This window comes from Oncorhynchus mykiss, unplaced genomic scaffold (assembly GCF_013265735.2).
Source record: "Oncorhynchus mykiss isolate Arlee unplaced genomic scaffold, USDA_OmykA_1.1 un_scaffold_239, whole genome shotgun sequence".
NCBI lineage: Eukaryota > Metazoa > Chordata > Actinopteri > Salmoniformes > Salmonidae > Oncorhynchus > Oncorhynchus mykiss.
In genome coordinates, this window is record NW_023493703.1 from 314,305 (window position 1) to 321,900 (window position 7,596).

A 7,596-nucleotide genomic window follows, 5' to 3' on the forward strand; every position below is an offset into this window, starting at 1 on the left:
GAGAGGAGAGGAGAGGAGAGGAGAGGAGAGGAGAGGAGAGGAGAGGAGAGACAGAGGAGAGGAGAGACAGAGGAGAGGAGAGGAGAGGAGAGGAGAGGAGAGGAGAGGAGAGGAGAGGAGAGGAGAGGAGAGAGTAAAGTCAACATTGTTCTGTTGTAGAGAGAGAAAACATATGACATCATTAAATCACTGGCAATATGTGCAGCATCAAAATTGGTAAGAAAATAACATAATTCTTTAACCAGAGGCGGGGCCTTCTGGGGTTGCAATCTGAACCCTGCACTCTACAATATTTACATCAAAGAATGGGCCACTATTCTAGAAAGATCCTCAGCCCCTGGTGTTAGTCTCCACAATTCAGAGGTTATATGCCTGCTCTTCTCAGATGACCTATGCCTGCTGTCACCCACAGCACATGACCTACAGTAGAGTCTGGAACGTCTAGAGCAGGCCCTGGCAGTAAAACCACAAGAATACTTAAATAATGATTTTTCCAGAGAAGAACCAGATCTCAGGGAATTAGACCAAAGTTCTCAACTGGTACAAAACACAGAGTACCGCACACACTACAGTTACCTAGGGTTAAAAACAAGCTCAACTGGACACTACCTTGGTTTAAAAACAAGCTCAACTGGACACTACCTAGGGTTGAGAGAGAGAGAAAGAGAGAGAGAGAGAGAGAGAGAGAGAGAGAGAGAGAGAGAGAGAGAGATAGAGGGGGGGAGAGAGAGAGAGAGAGAGAACGAAAGAGAGAGAGAGAGACAGAGAGAGAGAGAGAGAGAGAGAGAGAGAGAGAGAGAGCGAGAGAGAGAGAGGGAGAGAGGGGGGGAGAGAGAGAGAGAGAGAGAAAGAAAGAGAGAGAGAGGGGGAGAGAGAGAGAGAGAGAGAAAGAAAGAGAGAGAGAGGGAGAGGGAGAGAGAGAAAAGGAGAAAGTCAAGTCAACATTGTTCTGTTGGAGAGACAGAGAGGAGAGAGAAAAAAGAGAGAATAGGAGAAAGTCAAGTCAACATTGTGCAAGGAACCTCTGTGTTTAGGTTGAGTAGAGAGCTGTGTGTCTACAGAGATCTGTCTGTCTTTAGAGCTGTGTGTCTACAGAGATCTGTCTGTCTTTAGAGCTGTGTGAACTGAGTGGGTGGTTAAGACTAAAGCTTACTGCCCTATTAGCTATGCTGTCATCTGGGGTGAAACTGAGCTATGCAACGCTAAGCTAACGAACGCTATGCTAATCCTCCAAACTGTGTCATAGGTTGAAGCTAAGCTAATGGAGGCTATGCTAATCCTCCAAACTGTGTTATAGGTTGAAGCTAAGCTAATGGAGGCTATGCTAATCCTCCAAACTGTGTTATAGGTTGAAGCTAAGCTAACGGAGGCTATGCTAATCCTCCAAACTGTGTCATAGGTTGAAGCTAAGCTAACGGAGGCTATGCTAATCCTCCAAACTGTGTTATAGGTTGAAGCTAAGCTAACGGAGGTTATGCTAATCCTCCAAACTGTGTTATAGGTTGAAGCTAAGCTAACGGAGGCTATGCTAATCCTCCCAGCTGTGATACTAATGACTAGCGGATTAGCGAGATAAGGATGTGTGTGTGTGTGTTTGTCTCAGCTTTTCCACAGACCAACAGCTGGGCGTTGAGCTGTGGCGAGGTTGTCAAGACGATGATGGAGGCTTCCCAACATTCCAGAGAGGCGGGAGTAATAATCATGTGCTCCTGTCAATCATCTAGTCAGGAAGTTAAAAAGAAGAAAATACAGGAGTTTCTCAGGGAACTTTTTACACTGTGAAGTTTTATTGGACTTTAAGTTGAAATACAAATGCCACATTATGAAAAGAAGAAAACCAAGCAAAGCACCGCCACAACCAATCGGATTTCCCCCTTTGTGCTCACGGGCCAATAGCAGCGCCCCGATATTAGACTACGCAGAGGTTCAGACAGGCGAGTGTTTCATCAATAAAGAGTTGTGCTCTTCGTCATCACAAAGACGTGTATTACATCACAGACACACATGGTTCAGATCATCACGTTTTCTCTAGAATCCTTATTAATGTCAACCTCCGAATCGCATCACAGCTGTGTGTTCTAGTCAGGGTGCATAGAGATCCCTGTAGCGTATTAGAATCTAGGCCAGACAGACACACAGGCATGGTTCTATGGTTCTAACCAGTTCTTAACTATGGTTCCATGGTTCTAGCCAGTTCTAACCAGTTCTCAACTATGGTTCCATGGTTCTAGCCAGTTCTAACCAGTTCTCAACTCTGGTTCCATGGTTCTAGCCAGTTCTAACCAGTTGTAAACTATGGTTATAGCCAGGTCTAACCAGTTGTAAACTCTGGTTCCATGGTCCTAGCCAGTTCTAACCAGTTCTCAACTATGGTTCCATGGTTCTAGCCAGTTCTAACCAGTTCTCAACTCTGGTTCCATGGTTCTAGCCAGTTCTAACCAGTTGTAAACTATGGTTATAGCCAGGTCTAACCAGTTGTAAACTCTGGTTCCATGGTTCTAGCCAGTTCTAACCAGTTGTAAACTATGGTTATAGCCAGGTCTAACCAGTCGTAAACTCTGCTTCCATGGTCCTAGCCAGTTCTAACCAGTTCTAAACTATGGTTCTAGCCAGTTCTAAACTCTGGTTCCATGGTTCTAGCCAGTTCTAACCAGTTCTCAACTATGGTTCTATGGTTCTAGCCAGTTCTAACCAGTTCTCAACTATAGTTCTATGGTTCTAACCAGTTCTAAACTCTGGTTCCATGGTTCTAGCCAGTTATTCTAATAATCATTATAGCCAGTTAGTGTGACTCAGTTAGACGCTGTTGGACTCCCCAGTTTAGCAGCCAGAGGAAGAGATGGTTTAGAAACATTATGGGTGTGTTCCAAATGGCATCCTTTTCCCTGTAATCCTCAACTCTGGCCCTGGGAAGACAGTTCTGCTACTTTTATTCATTGTTCCCCTATAATCAGGGCCTTATTTAGACCTGGGACAGCACGTGGGCGATTCCCCTCTAATCAGGGCCTGATTTAGACCTGGGACAACACGTGGGTGATTCCCCTCTCATCAGGGCCTGATTTAGATCTGGGACAACACATGGGTGATTCCCCTCTAATCTGGGCCTGATTTAGACCTGGGACAACACGTGGGTGATTCCCCTCTAATCTGGGCCTGATTTAGACCTGGGACAACACGTGGGTGATTCCCCTCTAATCTGGGCCTGATTTAGACCTGGGACAACACGTGGGTGATTCTCCTCTAATCTGGGCCTGATTTAGACCTGTGACAACACTTGGGTGATTCCCCTATAATCAGGGATCTGGGATCCCCAGCCTTTGTCTCTGAGATGGTTTAAGAGTTCAGACAGATGAGAAATGTCTTGTCTCTGAGATGGTTTAAGAGTTCAGACAGATGAGAAACGTCTTGTCTCTGAGATGATTTAACAGTTCAGACAGATGAGAAACGTCTTGTCTCTGAGATGGTTACGAGTTCAGCCAGATGAGAAACGTCTTGTCTCTGAGATGGTTAAGAGTTCAGACAGATGAGAAACGTCTTGTCTCTGAGATGATTAAGAGTTCAGACAGATGAGAAACATTCAGTCTCTGAGATGGTTAAGAGTTCAGACAGATGAGGAACGTCTTGTCTCTGAGAGGGTTAAGAGTTCAGACAGATGAGGATCGTTCAGTCTCTGAGATGGTTAAGAGTTCAGACAGATGAGGAACGTCTTGTCTCTGAGATGGTTAAGAGTTCAGACAGATGAGGAACGTTCTGTCTCTGAGATGGTTAAGAGTTCAGACAGATGAGAAACGTTCTGTCTCTGAGATGGTTAAGAGTTCAGACAGATGAGAAATGTCTTGTCTCTGAGATGGTTTAAGAGTTCAGACAGATGAGAAACGTCTTGTCTCTGAGATGGTTAAGAGTTCAGACAGATGAGGAACGTTCAGTCTTTGAGATGGTTAAGAGTTCAGACAGATGAGAAACGTCTGGTCTCTGAGATGGTTAAGAGTTCAGACAGATGAGGAACGTTCTGTCTCTGTTTTCAGATCCCAGCTGACTCATTTAAGGCAGAGAGTGAACCTATAGCATTCCAGATGTGATCATTTCCAGTTTGGGGTCTCCAGTATTAGCCACATATAGCCCCTATATGTAGCCCCATATACAGCCGTATAGGCCCAGGGACATTAGGAAACTATAGTGCCCTTGATACAACATATACAGCCGTATAGGCCCAGGGACATTAGGAAACTATAGTGCCCTTGATACAACATATACAGCCGTATAGGCCCAGGGACATTAGGAAACTATAGTGCCCTTGATACAACGTATACAGCCGTATAGGCCCAGGGACATTAGGAAACTATAGTGCCCTTGATACAACAGAGCCAAATATAATGTGGCACTATGTGTGCATATTGATGTTTTGATGTTTGAGTGTTAACTATGAGTGTTCACTGTCAAGTGTGAGTGAGAACTGTAAAGTGTGAGTGTTAACTGTAAAGTGTGAGTGTTAACTGTAAACTGTAAAGTATATAACTGTAAAGTGTGAGTGTTAACTGTAAAGTGTGAGTGTTAACTGTAAAGTATATAACTGTAAAGTGTGAGTGTTAACTGTAAAGTGTATAACTGTAAATGTTGAGTGTTAACTGTAAAGTGTGAGTGGTAACTGTAAAGTGTATAACTGTAAAGTGTGAGTGTTAACTGTAAAGTGTATAACTGTAAAGTGTGAGTGTTAACTGTAAAGTATGAGTGGTAACTGTAAAGTGTATAACTGTGAAGTTTATAACTGTAAAGTATGAATGTTAACTGTAAAGTGTGAGTGTTAACTGTAAAGTGTGAATGTTAACTGTAAAATGTGAGTGTTAACTGCAAAGTGTATAACTGTAAAGTGTATAACTGTAAAGTGTGAGTGTTAACTGTAAAGTGTATAACTGTAAAGTGTATAACTGTAAAGTGTATACCTGTAAAGTGTAAGTGTATAACTGTAAAGTGTATAACTGTAAAGTTCGAGTGTTAACTTTAAAATGTATAACTGTAAAGTGTATAACTGTAAAGTGTATAACTGTAAAGTGTGAGTGTTAACTGTAAAGTGTATAACTGTAAAGTGTATAACTGTAAAGTGTAAGTGTATAACTGTAAAGTGTATAACTGTACAGTTTGAGTGTTAACTTTAAAATGTATAACTGTAAAGTATGAGTGTTAACTGTAAAGTGTGAGTGTTAACTGTAAAGTTTGAGTGTTAACTGTAAAGTGTATAACTGTACATTTTATGACTGTAAAGTATGAATGTTAACTGTAAAGTGTGAGTGTTAACTCTAAAGTGTGAATGTTAACTGTAAAGTGTATAACTGTAAAGTGTATAACTGTAAAGTGTATAACTGTAAAGTGTGAGTGTTAACTTTAAAGTGTATAATTGTAAGGTTTGAGTGTTAACTGTAAAGTGTGAGTGTTAACTGTAAAGTTTGAGTGTTAACTGTAAAGTGTATAACTGTACATTTTATGACTGTAAAGTATGAATGTTAACTGTAAAGTGTGAGTGTTAACTCTAAAGTGTGAATGTTAACTGTAAAGTGTATAACTGTAAAGTGTATAACTGTAAAGTGTATAACTGTAAAGTGTGAGTGTTAACTTTAAAGTGTATAATTGTAAGGTTTGAGTGTTAACTGTAAAGTGTAAGTGTTAACTGTAAAGTGTATAACTGTAAAGTTTATAACAGTAAAGTGTGAATGTTAACTGTAAAGTGTATACCTGTAAAGTTTGAGTGTTAACTGTAAAGTATATAACTGTAAAGTATATAACTGTAAAGTGTGTAACTGTAAAGTGTGTAACTGTAAAGTGTGAGTGTTAACTGTACAGTGTACAACTGTAAAGTATATAACTGTAAAGTGTATAACTGTAAAGTGTATAACTGTAAAGTATATAACTGTAATGTGTATAACTGTAAAGTGTGAGTATTTTCATTTTGAAATAGAATTTTACAATAACAACATGCGTAAACAAAGACCATAAACAGACCACTAATGTTACCAAAACATCAATGACATCACACCTGCTCAGACCCACATGTTCCCACTGTTACTGTACACATCACATATGTCTCCCCCCCTCATCCGTCCTCCCCAGGAAGGTGCCGGTACTTGTAGAACTCTATGAAATATGACCTCAAATGGCACTGTAGAATGTTTCTCCGTAGCCCACACGTTTTCAATATTTAAATAAACATTAGGATTCATCCACTGTTGAATGTTTCTCCGTAGCCCACACGTTTTCAATATTTAAATAAACATTAGGATTCATCCACTGTTGAATGTTTCTCCGTAGCCCACACGTTTTCAATATTTATATAAACATTAGGATTCATCCACTGTTGTAATGATGTATGATCATGTGATTTCCAGTTTTTTTTAAGTCAAAGTTTTTTTTCTAAATCATTGACGAGTAAAATATGCCTCCCCCCTCCCAATTGGGTCTCTCATTACACCCCTCATATGTCATGTCTTGAAATATACAGACAGACGGATTTAAAATTAAGTTTACATTGTAACACTTCTGACAGCCAACGTTCCAACTCCGCCCGTATCTTTATGACATCATAACATTCCCAGAATGCATGGATTATTGAGTCATGGTTAGTTTTACACTGAAGACGTGACTCTGCCGTTTGTGCTGTACAAGTTGTGCATTTTGTCTCTTGCATCTCTCTTAGAAAAACAACTATAAACTATTGGAACCAAGACTTAAAAATAACTGATGTTGGCACAAGATGGAGGGAAAGTTGGAGCACAACTAAATGAAAGTTATAGAAAATATAAACATAATCCAGTATAAACTAATGTATAGAATGTATTGGCTCTCTGCAAGGTTTAGTACACTACCGGTCAAAGGTGTCACACCTACTCATTCAAGGGGGTTTTCTTTATTTTTACTATTTTTTACATTGTAGAATAATAGTGAAGACAACAAAACTATGAAATAACACATATGGAATCATGTAGTAACCAAAAAAGTGTTAAACACATCAAAATATATTTTATATTTGAGATTCTTAAAATACCCCCCCCACCACCCTTTGCCTTGATGACAGCTTTGCACAATCTTGGCAGTCTCTCAACCAGCTTCATGAGGTAGTCACCTGGAATTAATTTAAATTAACAGGTGTGCCTTGTTAAATGTTAATTTGTGGAATTTCTTTTCTTCTTAATGTGTTTGAGCCAATCAGTTGTGTTGTGACAACGTAGGGGTGGTATACATAAGATATCCCTATTTGGTAAAAGACCAAGTCCATATTATGGCACGAACAGCTCAAATAAGCAAAGAGAAACGACAGTCCATCATTACTTTAAGACATGAAGGTCAGTCAATCCGGAACATTTCAAGACCATTGAAAGTTTCTTCAAGTGCAGTCGCAAAAACCATCAAGCGCTATGATGAAACTGGCTCTCATGAGGACCGCCACAGGAAAGGAAGACCCAGAGTTACCTCTGCTGCAGTGGATAACTTAATTAGTTACCAGCCTCAGAAATTACAGCCCAAATAAATGCTTCACGCAGTTCAAGTAACAGACACATCTCAACATCAACTGTTCGGAGGAGACTGAGTGAACCCTAACCCGTAACT